The sequence below is a fragment of the Rhodnius prolixus genome, unplaced genomic scaffold, assembly GCF_049639745.1.
Source record: "Rhodnius prolixus isolate KJV_2025 unplaced genomic scaffold, Rpr scaffold_1, whole genome shotgun sequence".
Taxonomy (NCBI): Eukaryota; Metazoa; Arthropoda; class Insecta; order Hemiptera; family Reduviidae; genus Rhodnius; species Rhodnius prolixus.
This window is the reverse complement of record NW_027411581.1, coordinates 24,332,034-24,348,787: the sequence shown is the minus strand read 5'-3', so window position 1 is coordinate 24,348,787 and position 16,754 is coordinate 24,332,034. Positions and strand designations below refer to the sequence as shown.

Genomic DNA, 16,754 nt, shown 5'->3' with positions numbered 1-16,754 from the left:
GCTTTCAATAATAGTGCACCAATAAATACTGATCTTAATAAAAAATGCGGACAGAATTCTCATATTAGAAGAGATATTGGATATAACTTTTAATAATATTAGCAATAAATATTCAAGACCGATAAATCATCTGAATAACCAATATTATTGTGCCGATAATGCTTAATTTATTTTAATAAAGATAAAATACCTCGGTTTTATTAAAACAGCTGCTAGTAACGCTGAAATATGTTAATTTTAGCCATGTGTCCTTTCAGATTAATTAGAACATATTGTTAATATTCATTATCTTATTGCTTGAGTTTGAACAAGTGTGAGTTCGCTTATGGTCGGGCATATTGCAAGGAAATAATAAAGTTTCTCCTGTACCTGTTAAAAAGGCCGATGAAGGCGATGAAATCCTGCCCCTCCAATCAAAGGACACCATTTTAACCTTAACGATTCCGCGCGAATTCTAAACAGCCAACCAAGATCATTCCTTAAGTTTAATTTTTTGTTGATAATATGACCGAAATGGGATCTACGGTCGGCTTTGCCTACAATATTTTTTTGGCACTTCGTTTCATCCAACAATGAAGTTGATTGTGATTTCCACAGATTGAGATCAACCGCTACAAATATTATCGAATACTTTTGGCCCAAGGATCTCCAACGTCCGAATAACGCTGCGCCCTTCTCATTAATTTTTTAAGAGCTACGATGCTTGAGAAACGGAAAGCTGGTAGTTTGCAGATTTTTAGGTCATATTTAAAGGTGGAGGTGTTTGGGTAAATGAAAACACAGGATCTACTGCAGATTCTATGTGGAGAATATAATTAGGAGGAGAAGGAGGTGATAAGGTAGCGCTGGAACGTTACAAGCACTTCGAATGCTTTGTATCCCCAAACTTGACTGTCGTAACAGACAGGAAACTGCATTGAAAAGGTGAAACTTTGCGTTAAGTTCATTTTGAGCAACAACGTTGATGAATTCTTTTACAGATATTTGTCCAATCTACTTCGTCCCTCTTGTCCATAGTTGTAGCTCTTTCTTAGCTTTCAACTGCTGATGATCTTTTGTTTTTTTCTTATCACAACTTACGAATCATTTCCTTTCTATTTCTAGAAATAGCAGTGTAGATTTAGGGGGGTTAAAGCCTATTTCTCTACATCAAACTTATTAAACCAACCTCTGTTGATGGATGAAACTCAGAAACCGGTCAAGGGTACAAAAAACATGCGTGCTGAGATGGATAAAGTCACTAACATCTTCTGACTGCCCCCAATGGTGTCAAGAAGTCCTCAGTGGTATCTAATTGTTCTTGGTACCATATCGTCTAAGTAGGTTTCTCGTTTAACTACACCCTCATAATTAAGTTTAAGCCCAACACACTTAATGTGAATCAAAAGTTTACACTTGCTACAGTTAATAATATTATTAATATAGCTCCAATAATGGAGCTACGGGCTAGAATAACATTGCATAGTGCACACTTCGCCATCTCTTGGTACTTTTAGTAATTGAATATAATGTGAAAATACAGTATAGTTACTATGGAATTAAATCCAAAGTTCAAACAGCACGTTCAGATGTTTTTTACTTAAGCACACTGACACAGTTTATTATTAAAAGTATTTCTATCTATGAAAAATATCTATGACATTAAGATCCTCACTGGCCTCAGACTGGATGGGCAATCGCGGAGTTTCCTCCAACGAAGGGGGGATGGGAACTGGAGAACGGGGAGGGGTAGACTTCTCAGTGGATTCTTCCATGTTGGACAGGAAGGCTAAACAAGCAGGTTGTGCTGGCGAGAAAAAGAGTTATGTACAATTGTCAAAAATAATAGCACAATACAAAAAAAAAAAGAAAAAATAGACAAAATAACTAAAATAGACTAAATAACTTAGTAGCTAATGCCAGTAGTACATATGGAAAGGACAAAATGAAAAAGTACAATTAATTAGGTATACTAATATAAGAAACAAAGCTAAAATAATACTGTACGCAAGGCGCTTAAGTTTTATAATTAAACAATAGGTGATATGAAAGAATATGTAAACAATTATATACAAACAAATATAACAAAAAAAATTAAGGCTATAGTAGGCCAACCATTTAACCTTACAATTAATTAATGCCAGCACGTCGTATGAACAAAATATCATCAATCATATAAGTAAATTATTTCAACAAAAGGCGAGATTACTTACAAGGAAAAAACAGTTGAATAGCACAGATGCCAATAAAACAGGCCTTCCGTACACAATCCAAATAATTGTATTCGTATTAAAGTCAATCAATTAAAACTGTATCAATTAATATCTGGATGTTCCTGGCATGAACATAGTGTTCTGAAGACTGTGTCCCGGGTTTCGGCACCATGAAAAATACTCAAGAAAGGGGGGGATGGACATACGCAATTTAAATTAGAGGCTGGAATAGTGGGGGACGCCACCAGTCTTCAAAACACTTTTCAAATAGATACAATTCAACACTTTATTAACAATCCATAAACGCAAATACAACCAAAATAAAATGACTACAATAATGATTGGTACAGGGCAAATGTCCAAGACAATGTGTAGCTGGGAAGTGACTTTATACCTATTAAAGTGCTTGACGCGCACTAAATAAAATAAAATAATCAAATGTATAAGGCGATATACACATGGGGATAAACAATTTGTATAATTACAAAAGGAAAGAATAATTACAATAATTAATTGTCCAAGACAATATGTAACTGGAGAAATGACCTTGTACCTATTAAAGTGCTTGACGCGCACTAAATAAAATAAAATAATCAAATGTATAAGGCGATATACACATGGGAATAAACAATTTGTATAATTACAAAAGGGAAGAATAATTACAATAATTAATTGTCCAAGACAATATGTAACTGGAGAAATGACCTTGTACCTATTAAAGTGCTTGACGCGCACTAAATAAAATAAAATAATCAAATGTATAAGGCGATATACACATGGGGATAAACAATTTGTATAATTACAAAAGGAAAGAATAATTACAATAATTAATTGTCCAAGACAATAAGTAACTGGAGAAGCATAAATACGCTAATTACATACTTGTACGAATATATATATATATGGTCAAACAGTTTAAAGATATGATTGCTCAGTGCACTGAGGCCCAATTTGTCCATAAACCTTGTGAACTGAAAACCAGTTTTTAATAGAACTTTTCACAACGTAAAAGCAAATACAGACGCTAACATGGCCGACATTACTTCACAGTGACGCTTGGCTTTTCTTCCAGACCAGCACATCCCCCTCTCTCTCGTGCTCACCCAATTGCGCCAACTGACACATGGCACTCTGGAAAAAACAAGTCTGGGGGGCCGCCACTATTGGGGAACCAAACAATCTATTAATAAAATTTCACCTTGAACTGCACTTAATTCTTAATTAAGCCACGGAAACAAAGCAGGTGAACTTTAATACTCTTGTTTTTCCTAACCGAGTCCCATACTGGAGCATCAGAGAAGATTCTAGCTGCAATGTTAACGGGCAGGCCAACGAAGGAACTCGCACGAGTTTCCTGAAGACAGAAATCCCACTGCACCGGAGAACCACAGACTTCCTGCCTGATGAACAGAGTACCAGCCCTAAGAATAGGGCAAAGAAGAGAGTCATAGTTACTAAAGATACTGAACATAAGAATTGAGTCACCAGTGTTCAGGGTTACTAAACCCCAGATAAATAGAATTAACGGCATACAAATGATGTGAGGCTAAATATGATGGTAGCCGCGTTCAGAGACAATTACCCAATTACTTAGAGTAAATTGAAGTGTACCTGAAGGTATAAATGAGCAACTATGATACCACGATGCAACTTTCAAATTTCGCTGTAAGATGAGTACGCAGATTGAATTGGTAATTAAGCGCTCGCTCAGCTCAGCAGTTGTTTCTGGTTCTGAAAAACAGAGTAGTTAATGTAGTGAAAAAATAGGGTATTGTTTCAACCACAAAATAGGGCACTAGGCCAGTAAAATTGTCAAGTGGATTGTCAAGAAGTAAAGTGTACAGAAGTTTATATACTTACTCTGGGTTAAGAGTGCACAAAGAAGTACAGGGTGGGGCAAAAGGTATGAACCGGTTTTAAAGGGATGTAAAACAAAAACAATTCAACTTACAGAAATTATGTTTATATTGTTTAATTCAGTGCAGAATCTAGTTTTTTACATTAAGTTTGAAAGATGATATCACGTAGTGGCGGCCGTCAGTCGCGATGCACTCTTGAAGGCTAATTCTGAAGTTTTCAACCGCTCTTCTGCACATTTCAATGGGTATTGCCGTAACTTCCTCTCTGATTCTGTCCTTAAGTTCTTCCTGGGTATGTGGACAATGTTTAAAAACTTTTTCCTTTATGTACCCCCAAAGAAAAAAAATCACAAATGCTCAAATCTGGTGAGCGCGCAGGTCTCTCCACGTCACCCCTGAAAGAGACGAGGCGCTGGGGGAACACTTGCCTCAATCTCGCCATTGAAATCCTAGCAGTGTGGGATTTTGCCCCGTCCTGTTGGAACCAGATGTCTCCCAGATTATGTTAGTTGCTTCACTCAATTCTTCCAGTTCAGGTTCAAAAAACTCTTCCAACATTGTCACATAGCGCTCAGCGGTGACGTTGACGGTTCGCCTATTATCATCGAAAAAGTAAGGACCAATAATCCCAAATTGGGATACTGCACACCATACAGTCACTTTAGGGGAGTGAAGTGGCCTCTGGTGAATTTCCCTTGGGTTTTCGTTAGCCCATCAAATGTGCAGAAGAGCGGTTGAAAACTTCAGAATTCGTCTTCAAGAGTGCATCGCGGCTGACGGCCGCCACCTAAGTGATATCATCTTTCAAACTTAATGTAAAAAACTAGATTCTGAACTGAATTAAACAATATAAACATAATTTCTGTAAGTTGAATTGTTTTTGTTTTACATCCCTTTAAAACCGGTTCATCCTTTTGCCCCACCCTGTAGAAGAAGTTGCTAGTTGGACTGCACCTCACTAAGAAACGGTTACCTCTGGTTGAGAAGATCAATTCACTACGGATTGATCTGAAACAGTTACTTCGAAATGAGTATCAAACACAAAGAGTATTTGGTCCGAGACTAGACCAAAAATAAAAGGTTAGCAAGTTAGGTTAGCCTAACCACCAAGGCTAGAGTATTTCACTCACTCGGAGTGAGATAATAGAGCAAAAACAGTACAATAATTATTTAGGAGTAGCACAAGAAGAAGAATAATTATAAATAACTGTAAACCTTGCGATGAGGAAGGTGCTCTTAAAGTAAAGACTCCCACGGCAAGTTGAGCTTCAGTTTTGATGGTAACCATAAATATTCCAGGGGTGATACTGTACACTGGTTAACTAGAAAACTGTGAAAGAAAAACGTTGCAATGGCAAACAAGCAGATAAAAGCAGATAAGACCAAGCTGGTGAGACAAGACTCGCCATGAGCTCTGTAACGAAACCTCCGTTAGACTCTCTGCTCCCACTGTGCCGCTTAATTTCTACACTATACCAAATAAACTCACCAAGCGCACAATTATTTCCCCAGAGGGGGCCGCTGGCAAGCCATCCAAATGAAATTCGCGTAGAAATACGCGACACTGGGGAGGGCGAGAAAAAAAGTGGTTTAATACCCTTAAAAAAGGACCCAAACAGGGACAAAGTAACCACCAGGTGAAAAAAACCCAAAACGAGTAAATGTTCTCTGGAACAAAAGGCAAATACCCAAAAAATAAATAGTGGTGACCGCAGACAAAGGAAGGAAGTAACCAGAGAGTTGTAATTGAAGGGTTAAATGAATAGTTTAAAATAAACTCAACATCATTACTGAACAGATAATTTCTGAATGAAGACAAGATATTAAATTTGTTATTTTTAATCAACACTTTCAATTAATAAACACTGATGTCCAGTTAAGCATAAATTATACTTTAAATATGAGTACCAATTAAATGGTAATTTGAAATTATTGTTTTCAACCTGTACCTGACGCAAAATTACATTCACGGTAACCTATCATCACAGTTCGCCATCTTCCAATCATCCTTTTATTGTAAAAACTGTAAATCGTGAAAAGATTCGGTCTTTTGGCTAAGATCAAGGTGTAGTAAAGTGTAAGATCTTTAAAATACAGGGTGTATACGGAGGAGTGGTCGAAACTTGGGGAGGTGATTCAGCAGCTCAAATGCAACAAAAATTATTCTCTTCACTTTGGCCCGATTCTCAACAGTGTCCAAGATATTTGCATTTTTAACTTTTCCGTCGATATTCGCGTTTTCCACCATAAAAACGGCCGTAACTTTTCTATCCTTTATCCTACATCAAATCTGCTTATTCCAAACGAAAGAGCATTAAATTTCCTATAAATTTGCTTAACCCAGAGCCTCAAAACGTTTCTTTATTATTAATTAACTTTGATCAAAAAAAACCTCCATTATGTCATTAAAATAAGTTGCACCAACAATTGTAGTCAACTACTGCGTTTTATTGCTACTTTATTTTTAACTTCCGTTTTATTAAATAATAATTGTTAAAAACTAAACTGGTTACTTTTCTTTTTGTTCCTTCTCCAAAAATTGACATTTGAGTAAATTAGTAATGAAAAGTCAGTTCGCAAAATCCCAGTTTTCTGCATTTACAACCCTCTGTTCGGGGTTGGGTTTTATTAAAAACCGAAAAAATCCATATTATCTTGAAGCTCAATAAATGCGCAACTTTTTCTGAGATTATGTGATTCCTTGATTCATTAATAATTGAAAAAATGCAGTTGAAAATTTTAACAGAAATCATCGAGAACGAATTTTTTAGACATTAAAGTAAAAATTTCATTGTTATAAGAAACGTTTTGAGGTTCTGGGTTAAGCAAATTTATAGGAAATTTAATGTTCTTTCGTTTGGAATAAGCAGATTTGATGTAGGATAAAGGATAGAAAAACGCGAATATCGACGGAAAAGTTAAAAATGCAAATATCTTGGACACTATTGAGAATCGGGCCAAAGTGAAGAGAATATTTTTTGTTGCATTTGAGCTGCTGAATCACCTCCCCAAGTTTCGACCACTCCACCGTATACACCCTGTATATTCAAAACTGCTGATAGGTAAATTATTTTTCGACCTGTCTCTAAATACATCAAGTAATAGAGGGGATTGTGGAGGAGGAAGGAAGGCCAAAAAAGTTTCCGAATGAAGAATGTGTGTTATTTTTCCATTTTATCAAAAGGTTTGAGACTCTACGTACATGGTGATGGCTCTGCAGATTGAGCTGATATGTTACACCTTTTTCACAGCACATCGAGGATAGCATTTAGCATTATTAACCACTTAAGTGCTGGACCGAATGGTAATAGAAATAGTTAGGTGCTGGTTAACATTCCAGCAACCTCCAGACCTGAGCAGTGGTTTATATATGGTGTATAAATTTCATAAAAAATTACCACATTTACACTCTTTTAAGAAAAAATAAATGAAGACTAAATAAGTAAAAAGAAATCGAAATTTTATTGTTCACCGAGTAAATAAGGGACATTACAGACGGTTCTATAGAATTTAAATTCAATTTTAGTGCATTTAAAACTAAACAAAACGGATTCTCAGAATTTTAATAAAAAATAATAATAATAAAAAGAATTTTAATTCTTCAAAATAAAATACCTGCTAGGAAATTCGAAAATACGAGTGGCCTCACTCACATAGACGTTATAATTATTTAAAAATGAAGGCAACATAAGCAATCGAACTGACAGCTCAAGTCTCAATAAAACATAAAATATCGCAATCAGTTAATTTTTGCTGAGTGACAGAATCCAAATTATAGTTATTTATTTAACAAGTGCGGAAAGTAGTACTTTTCCTCACACGTGGCAGGGTTTGCACGCACGAGCGAGCGAAGCGAGGCGAGTTCAAGTGCAAATTGCCGAGTGCGAGGAAAATACTTTACACTCGAGTTAAATATTATATTTTTTCTGTAACCATTAGGGTTATTAACTTAAAAAAAAAACTAAACTGGAATCACTAGAATCCATTTTAAATTTCTATAAGGTAACACTATAACCTCTTTAACTGTTATAACTAAAAATATCTAATTATTTATTAAAATATTATTTTTATTTCTATATTTCTTTTAATTTTTATTTTATTTTTTAAATATTCGTTTTTTAATTATTTAGATAAAATAAATTTAAATAAGCTTATTAAAGTTTTTACAGAAAATATTTAATAACAAATCTTCTTATATCAAGGAAGCACAATAAAGTTTTTTCACTCACTAGTGGGGAAAATTCCCATTAGTGTCACTTTCCTATTAATGTCACTAGTGAGGAAAGTGACACTAATGGGAATTTTCCCCACCAGTGAGGGAAGTTGGGCATTACACAGCTGATTTTAATTGAGTAATGAGAACATTCCTACATGGTTGCAGAAAAAAAATATTTTTAACCCCGCTAAGTTACACCTAAATATTTTAAAAGATTTACCATACGGAGGTCCAATGTTGTACCGAGTTGAATTCTGTTGTCGTATGCCAAGTAATTGCTAAGTTTCAGATTGTGTTTGTATTGTATCTTCATGCGAAGCAGCTTTCTCTTCCTCTCTAGTACTAGATGGCAATCGCGGTCTAAATGAAAATTGCTCCAGATTTTTCTCAATTCTTTTCTCCTTCTCCATTTTGTTCTTTTTGGTAAGCGAGATATCTTCACTTTTCTTCATTTGTTCCTTTTCAGCGAGCGGAGAGATAAACAATGATAGTTTTTTGTTCATAATCTAATTCGATTATTTTTCTCTGATAATAAGCTGATCATATCTCATCACAGCGAATTTACCCGCTTTTCGGGCATCGATAAGTTGTAGTCTTAAAGTCTTACTTATATCAACTACATCTTTGGGAGATTCCTCACTAGTAAATAAATTAGATCCCTTCAATTTAGGCGACTTTTGAATAATCAAAAGTTTAGTTCGAAAATTGAAAAGCCTTAGAAGGATCGGTCTCTTGTCATTATTCTTTCCCAATCGGCTAACGAAATCAATGTCTGTGACCTGAATGTTTAATTCAAGTTTATCTAAGCATATTAGACCAAACTAAATATTAGTTATGATTTTTTATTTCGCGCGGCAACAATTTATAACAATTTTATATACCTTCTTCGGAAGGTGCATCAATTTCCTGAGCAACTGGCATTTCTTGATTATCTACACCAGATTCATCGCTATCAAGAGCCTCACGTTCAGGCAAAATTTCATTTGGTAACCAGTCGCCATCGCTGTCAGACGCTTCATCATCGTCTCCTAATATCACGTTCAAATAAGCTTCTTTTTCCGTTTGATTCAATCTAAGATAAAATTCATGCATTATTCATTTTTTCAATAAAATAACAGAAAGAAATTAGAATTTTTAAATAAAGCACTGAAAAAAAACCATTGATGTACATTTTGTTTTACCTTGCAAATTCAGTCCTCGATAATTCCTCCATGTCTCTACAGTATATTGCATAGGCTAGTCAAACGTTTCCGTTAACTGTAGCACGTCTGTGCATGCGAAGAACACGATTCGCACTGACTCACATCTATTCAGACCCTTCTTTAAATGTAAGGAGGGAAAACAGCTGGCTGCTTGGGTCCATTAACCTGGCGGCACTTTGGTTGAATTTTGAGACAAAACTTTTGCACCGAGCTCGAAACACATTGCACTCTTATGCACCACCAAAAAAAAATCTAAATTCGCCAAGGAAAAGCCACAATAAGCAATTAAAGTTTTTTTCCCGCCAAAAAAAATTTGGCCGGATTTGATTGAAACTTACTTCATTATGTTAAGTACACTTTGCACTCCATTGCACCACTTAAAAAAATTCATTAACTTTAATAATTACGGAGATATGGCCATTCAAAAGATCAAAGGAATTTGCCGCAAACACTGAATTTCGAACCGCGACTTAGTATACAGGTAGAGGAGAGCTAGCACCAGCTAGAACCACAAAAAAAATCTAATAAAATATGCACACATTCAGAAATATAAGGAATTAAAGTGCTAAAAAAAGCATTAACTTGGCGGCACTTTGGTGGAATTTTGGGTAAAAAATTATTGCACCCTGCTCAGAACACTTTGCACTCCTATGCACCACCAATAAAAAAGCTAGCACCACCAAGGAAAAGCCTCAATTTTCCATTTAAAGTTCCGCGCGAAATTTAAATTCAAAAAAAATGAGTCTTATTTGCGGGAAAATTGGAGCGCTTTTTTCCAAAATAGCAAGTACTAGTATTAGAACAACTAGCCCCACACAGGAAATGCCAAAAATTAGCATATTTTCAAAGTAATTTACAAATTATTCAACCGATTTTCCCGCCAACATACCTTTAACCGGAAGTGCTCTAAATTGAATTGAAACTCATCCTATTTTGTTCATGGTAGCTAGCACCAATATGCACCACAAAAAGAAATTTTGAATTTACACTAAAAGCTGATATATTGATAATAAAAGATGCACTGACAGACGTGACCATTAACTTTGCGGCACTTTGGTGGAATTTTGAGAAAAAAATTATTGCACCCAGCTCGGAACACTTTGCAATGCCAATAATAAGCCAGCAACACAACGGAAACTGTAAAAATTCACCAATTGTACGCCAAATATAACTTTAACCGGAAGTGCCCTAAATTGAATTGAAACTCATTCCATTTTGTTCGTGATAGCTAGCACCAATGTGCACCACAAAAAGAAATTTTGAATTTACACTAAAAGCTGATATATTGAAAATAAAAGATGCACTGACAGACGTGACCATTAACTTGGCGGCACTTTGGTGGAATTTTGGGTAAAAAATTATTGCACCCTGCTCAGAACACTTTGCACTCCTATGCACCATCAATAAAAAAGCTAGCACCACCAAGGAAAAGCCTCAATTTTCCATTTAAAGTTACGCGCGAAATTTAAATTCAAAAAAATGGAGTTTTATTTGCGGGAAAATTGGAGCGCTTTTTTCCAAAATAGCAAGTACTAGTATTAGAACCACTAGCCCCACACAGGAAATACCAAAAATTAGCATATTTTCAAAGTAATTTACAAATTACTCAACCGATTTTCCCGCCAACTTACCATTAACTTGGCGGCACTTTGGTGGAATTTTGAGAAAAAAATTATTGCACCCAGCTCGGAACACTTTGCACTCCTATGCACCACCAATAAAAAAGCTAGCACCACCAAGGAAAAGCCTCAATTTTCCATTTAAAGTTACGCGCGAAATTTAAATTAAAAAAAAAATGAGTTTAATTTGTGGGAAAATTGGAGCGCTTTTTTCCAAAATAGCAAGTACTAGTATTAGAACCACTAGCCCCACACAGGAAATGCCAAAAATTAGCATATTTTCAAAGTAATTTACAAATTATTCAACCGATTTTCCCGCCAACTTACCTTTAACCGGATGTGCTCTAAATTGAATTGAAACTCATCCTATTTTGTTCATGGTAGCTAGACCAATATGCACCACAAAAAGAAATTTTGAATTTACACTAAAAGCTGATATATTGATAATAAAAGATGCACTAACAGACGTGACCATTAACTTGGCGGCACTTTGGTGAAATTTTGAGAAAAAAATTATTGCACCCAGCTCGGAACACTTTGCAATGCCAATAATAAGCCAGCAACACAACGGAAACTGCAAAAATTCACCAATTGTACGCCAAATATAACTTTAACCGGAAGTGCCCTAAATTGAATTGAAACTCATTCCATTTTGTTCGTGATAGCTAGCACCAATGTGCACCACAAAAAGAAATTTTGAATTTCCACTAAAAGCTGAGATATTGATAATAAAAGATGCACTGACAGACGTGACCATTAACTTTGCGGCACTTTGGTGGAATTTTGAGAAAAAAATTATTGCACCCAGCTCGGAACACTTTGCAATGCCAATAATAAGCCAGCAACACAACGGAAACTGTAAAAATTCACCAATTGTACGCCAAATATAACTTTAACCGGAAGTGCCCTAAATTGAATTGAAACTCATTCCATTTTGTTCGTGATAGCTAGCACCAATGTGCACCACAAAAAGAAATTTTGAATTTACACTAAAAGCTGAGATAATGATAATAAAAGATGCACTGACAGACGTGACCATTAACTTTGCGGTACTTTGGTGGAATTTTGGGTAAAAAATTATTGCACCCTGCTCAGAACACTTTGCACTCCTATGCACCATCAATAAAAAAGCTAGCACCACCAAGGAAAAGCCTCAATTTTCCATTTAAAGTTACGCGCGAAATTTAAATTCAAAAAAAATGGAGTTTTATTTGCGGGAAAATTGGAGCGCTTTTTTCCAAAATAGCAAGTACTAGTATTAGAACCACTAGCCCCACACAGGAAATACCAAAAATTAGCATATTTTCAAAGTAATTTACAAATTACTCAACCGATTTTCCCGCCAACTTACCACTAACTTGGCGGCACTTTGGTGGAATTTTGAGAAAAAAATTATTGCACCCAGCTCGGAACACTTTGCACTCCTATGCACCACCAATAAAAAAGCTAGCACCACCAAGGAAAAGCCTCAATTTTCCATTTAAAGTTACGCGCGAAATTTAAATTAAAAAAAAAATGAGTTTAATTTGTGGGAAAATTGGAGCGCTTTTTTCCAAAATAGCAAGTACTAGTATTAGAACCACTAGCCCCACACAGGAAATGCCAAAAATTAGCATATTTTCAAAGTAATTTACAAATTATTCAACCGATTTTCCCGCCAACTTACCTTTAACCGGAAGTGCTCTAAATTGAATTGAAACTCATCCTATTTTGTTCATGGTAGCTAGCACCAATATGCACCACAAAAAGAAATTTTGAATTTACACTAAAAGCTGATATATTGATAATAAAAGATGCACTAACAGACGTGACCATTAACTTGGCGGCACTTTGGTGAAATTTTGAGAAAAAAATTATTGCACCCAGCTCGGAACACTTTGCAATGCCAATAATAAGCCAGCAACACAACGGAAACTGTAAAAATTCACCAATTGTACGCCAAATATAACTTTAACCGGAAGTGCCCTAAATTGAATTGAAACTCATTCCATTTTGTTCGTGATAGCTAGCACCAATGTGCACCACAAAAAGAAATTTTGAATTTACACTAAAAGCTGATATATTGAAAATAAAAGATGCACTGACAGACGTGACCATTAACTTGGCGGCACTTTGGTGGAATTTTGGGTAAAAAATTATTGCACCCTGCTCAGAACACTTTGCACTCCTATGCACCATCAATAAAAAAGCTAGCACCACCAAGGAAAAGCCTCAATTTTCCATTTAAAGTTACGCGCGAAATTTAAATTCAAAAAAATGGAGTTTTATTTGCGGGAAAATTGGAGCGCTTTTTTCCAAAATAGCAAGTACTAGTATTAGAACCACTAGCCCCACACAGGAAATACCAAAAATTAGCATATTTTCAAAGTAATTTACAAATTACTCAACCGATTTTCCCGCCAACTTACCATTAACTTGGCGGCACTTTGGTGGAATTTTGAGAAAAAAATTATTGCACCCAGCTCGGAACACTTTGCACTCCTATGCACCACCAATAAAAAAGCTAGCACCACCAAGGAAAAGCCTCAATTTTCCATTTAAAGTTACGCGCGAAATTTAAATTAAAAAAAAAATGAGTTTAATTTGTGGGAAAATTGGAGCGCTTTTTTCCAAAATAGCAAGTACTAGTATTAGAACCACTAGCCCCACACAGGAAATGCCAAAAATTAGCATATTTTCAAAGTAATTTACAAATTATTCAACCGATTTTCCCGCCAACTTACCTTTAACCGGATGTGCTCTAAATTGAATTGAAACTCATCCTATTTTGTTCATGGTAGCTAGACCAATATGCACCACAAAAAGAAATTTTGAATTTACACTAAAAGCTGATATATTGATAATAAAAGATGCACTAACAGACGTGACCATTAACTTGGCGGCACTTTGGTGAAATTTTGAGAAAAAAATTATTGCACCCAGCTCGGAACACTTTGCAATGCCAATAATAAGCCAGCAACACAACGGAAACTGCAAAAATTCACCAATTGTACGCCAAATATAACTTTAACCGGAAGTGCCCTAAATTGAATTGAAACTCATTCCATTTTGTTCGTGATAGCTAGCACCAATGTGCACCACAAAAAGAAATTTTGAATTTCCACTAAAAGCTGAGATATTGATAATAAAAGATGCACTGACAGACGTGACCATTAACTTTGCGGCACTTTGGTGGAATTTTGAGAAAAAAATTATTGCACCCAGCTCGGAACACTTTGCAATGCCAATAATAAGCCAGCAACACAACGGAAACTGTAAAAATTCACCAATTGTACGCCAAATATAACTTTAACCGGAAGTGCCCTAAATTGAATTGAAACTCATTCCATTTTGTTCGTGATAGCTAGCACCAATGTGCACCACAAAAAGAAATTTTGAATTTACACTAAAAGCTGAGATAATGATAATAAAAGATGCACTGACAGACGTGACCATTAACTTTGCGGTACTTTGGTGGAATTTTGGGTAAAAAATTATTGCACCCTGCTCAGAACACTTTGCACTCCTATGCACCATCAATAAAAAAGCTAGCACCACCAAGGAAAAGCCTCAATTTTCCATTTAAAGTTACGCGCGAAATTTAAATTCAAAAAAAATGGAGTTTTATTTGCGGGAAAATTGGAGCGCTTTTTTCCAAAATAGCAAGTACTAGTATTAGAACCACTAGCCCCACACAGGAAATACCAAAAATTAGCATATTTTCAAAGTAATTTACAAATTACTCAACCGATTTTCCCGCCAACTTACCACTAACTTGGCGGCACTTTGGTGGAATTTTGAGAAAAAAATTATTGCACCCAGCTCGGAACACTTTGCACTCCTATGCACCACCAATAAAAAAGCTAGCACCACCAAGGAAAAGCCTCAATTTTCCATTTAAAGTTACGCGCGAAATTTAAATTAAAAAAAAAATGAGTTTAATTTGTGGGAAAATTGGAGCGCTTTTTTCCAAAATAGCAAGTACTAGTATTAGAACCACTAGCCCCACACAGGAAATGCCAAAAATTAGCATATTTTCAAAGTAATTTACAAATTATTCAACCGATTTTCCCGCCAACTTACCTTTAACCGGAAGTGCTCTAAATTGAATTGAAACTCATCCTATTTTGTTCATGGTAGCTAGCACCAATATGCACCACAAAAAGAAATTTTGAATTTACACTAAAAGCTGATATATTGATAATAAAAGATGCACTGACAGACGTGACCATTAACTTGGCGGCACTTTGGTGGAATTTTGAGAAAAAAATTATTGCACCCAGCTCGGAACACTTTGCAATGCCAATAATAAGCCAGCAACACAACGGAAATGGTAAAAATTCACCAACTGTACGCCAAATATAACTTTAACCGGAAGTGCCCTAAATTGAATTGAATCTCATTCCATTTGGTTCGTGGTAGCTAGCACCAATATGCACCACAAAAAGAAATTTTGAATTTACACTAAAAGCTGAGATATTGATAATAAAAGATGCACTGACAGACGTGACCATTAACTTGGCGGCACTTTGGTGGAATTTTGAGAAAAAAATTATTGCACCCTGCTTAGAACACATTGCACTCCATCAATAAAAAAGCTAGCACCACCAAAGAAAAGCCTCAATTTTCCTTTTAAAGTTACGCGCGAAATTTAAATTAAAAAAAAAATTGAGTTTATTTGCGGGAAAATTGGAGTGCTTTGGTATTAGAACCACTAGCCCCACACAGGAAATACCAAAAATTAGCATACTTTCAAAGTAATTTACAAATTACTCAACCGATTTTCCCGCCAACTTACCATTAACTTGGCGGCACTTTGGTGGAATTATGGGGAAAAACTTTTTGCACACTGTACGGAACACATTGCGCTCCTATGCGCCACAAAAAAAAAGTTTCTACTTACACTAATAGCTGAGATATTGATAATAAAAGATGCACAGAAAGACGTGACCATTAACTTGAAGGCACATTGGTGGAGTCTTGGGGAAAAAATTATTGCGCCAAGCTCAAAACTAATTTTTGGCAATTTCTTTGTGGGGCTAGCTTTTTTAATAATAATGCTAGGTATTTTGGAAAAAACGCACTAATTCGCCCGAATATAGGGACCATTCTTTTTAAATATAAATTTCGCGCGTAACTTTAACTGGAAAATTGAGGCTTTTCCTTAGTGGCGCTAGCTTTTTCATTAGTAACGCATAGGAGCGCAAAGTGTTCCGAACAGGGTGCAATAATTTTTTCCCCAAAATTCCACCAAAGTGCCGCCAAGTTAATGGTCATGTCAGTCAGTGCATCTTTAATTTTCAATATCTCAGCTATTAGTGTAAATTCAATATTTCTCTTTGTGGTGCATATTGGTGCTAGCTACCACGAACAAAATGGAATGAGATTCAATTCAATTTAGGGCAATTCCGGTTAAAGTTATATTTGGCGTTCAATTGGTGAATTTTTACCATTTCCGTTGTGTTGCTGGCTTATTATTGGCATTGCAAAGTGTTCCGAGCTGGGTGCAATAATTTTTTTCACAAAATTCCACCAAAGTGCCGCCAAGTTAAAGGTAAGTTGGCGGGAAAATCAGTTGAATAATTTGTAAATTACTTTGAAAATATGCTAATTTTTGGCATTTCCTGTGTGGGGCTAGTGGTTCTAATACTAGTACTTGCTATTTTGGAAAAAAGCGCTCCAATTTT

General features: G+C 35.7%; 1 protein-coding gene and 1 long non-coding RNA gene across 9 annotated transcripts in view; one reads left to right on the top strand and one right to left on the bottom strand.

Annotated features, from left to right (window-relative positions):
- The window catches only part of LOC141447542 (lanC-like protein 3), a 190,674-nt gene that overhangs the window by 58,793 nt on the left and 115,127 nt on the right, over positions 1–16,754 (top strand). The gene's annotated exons all lie outside the window — the stretch shown is intronic.
- Positions 1,429–4,174, bottom strand: LOC141447619 (uncharacterized). The gene is made up of 2 exons (XR_012454476.1): positions 4,053–4,174; positions 1,429–3,923 (listed from the first exon to the last, which is right to left on the bottom strand). It is a non-coding gene; the product is annotated as an uncharacterized lncRNA (long non-coding RNA).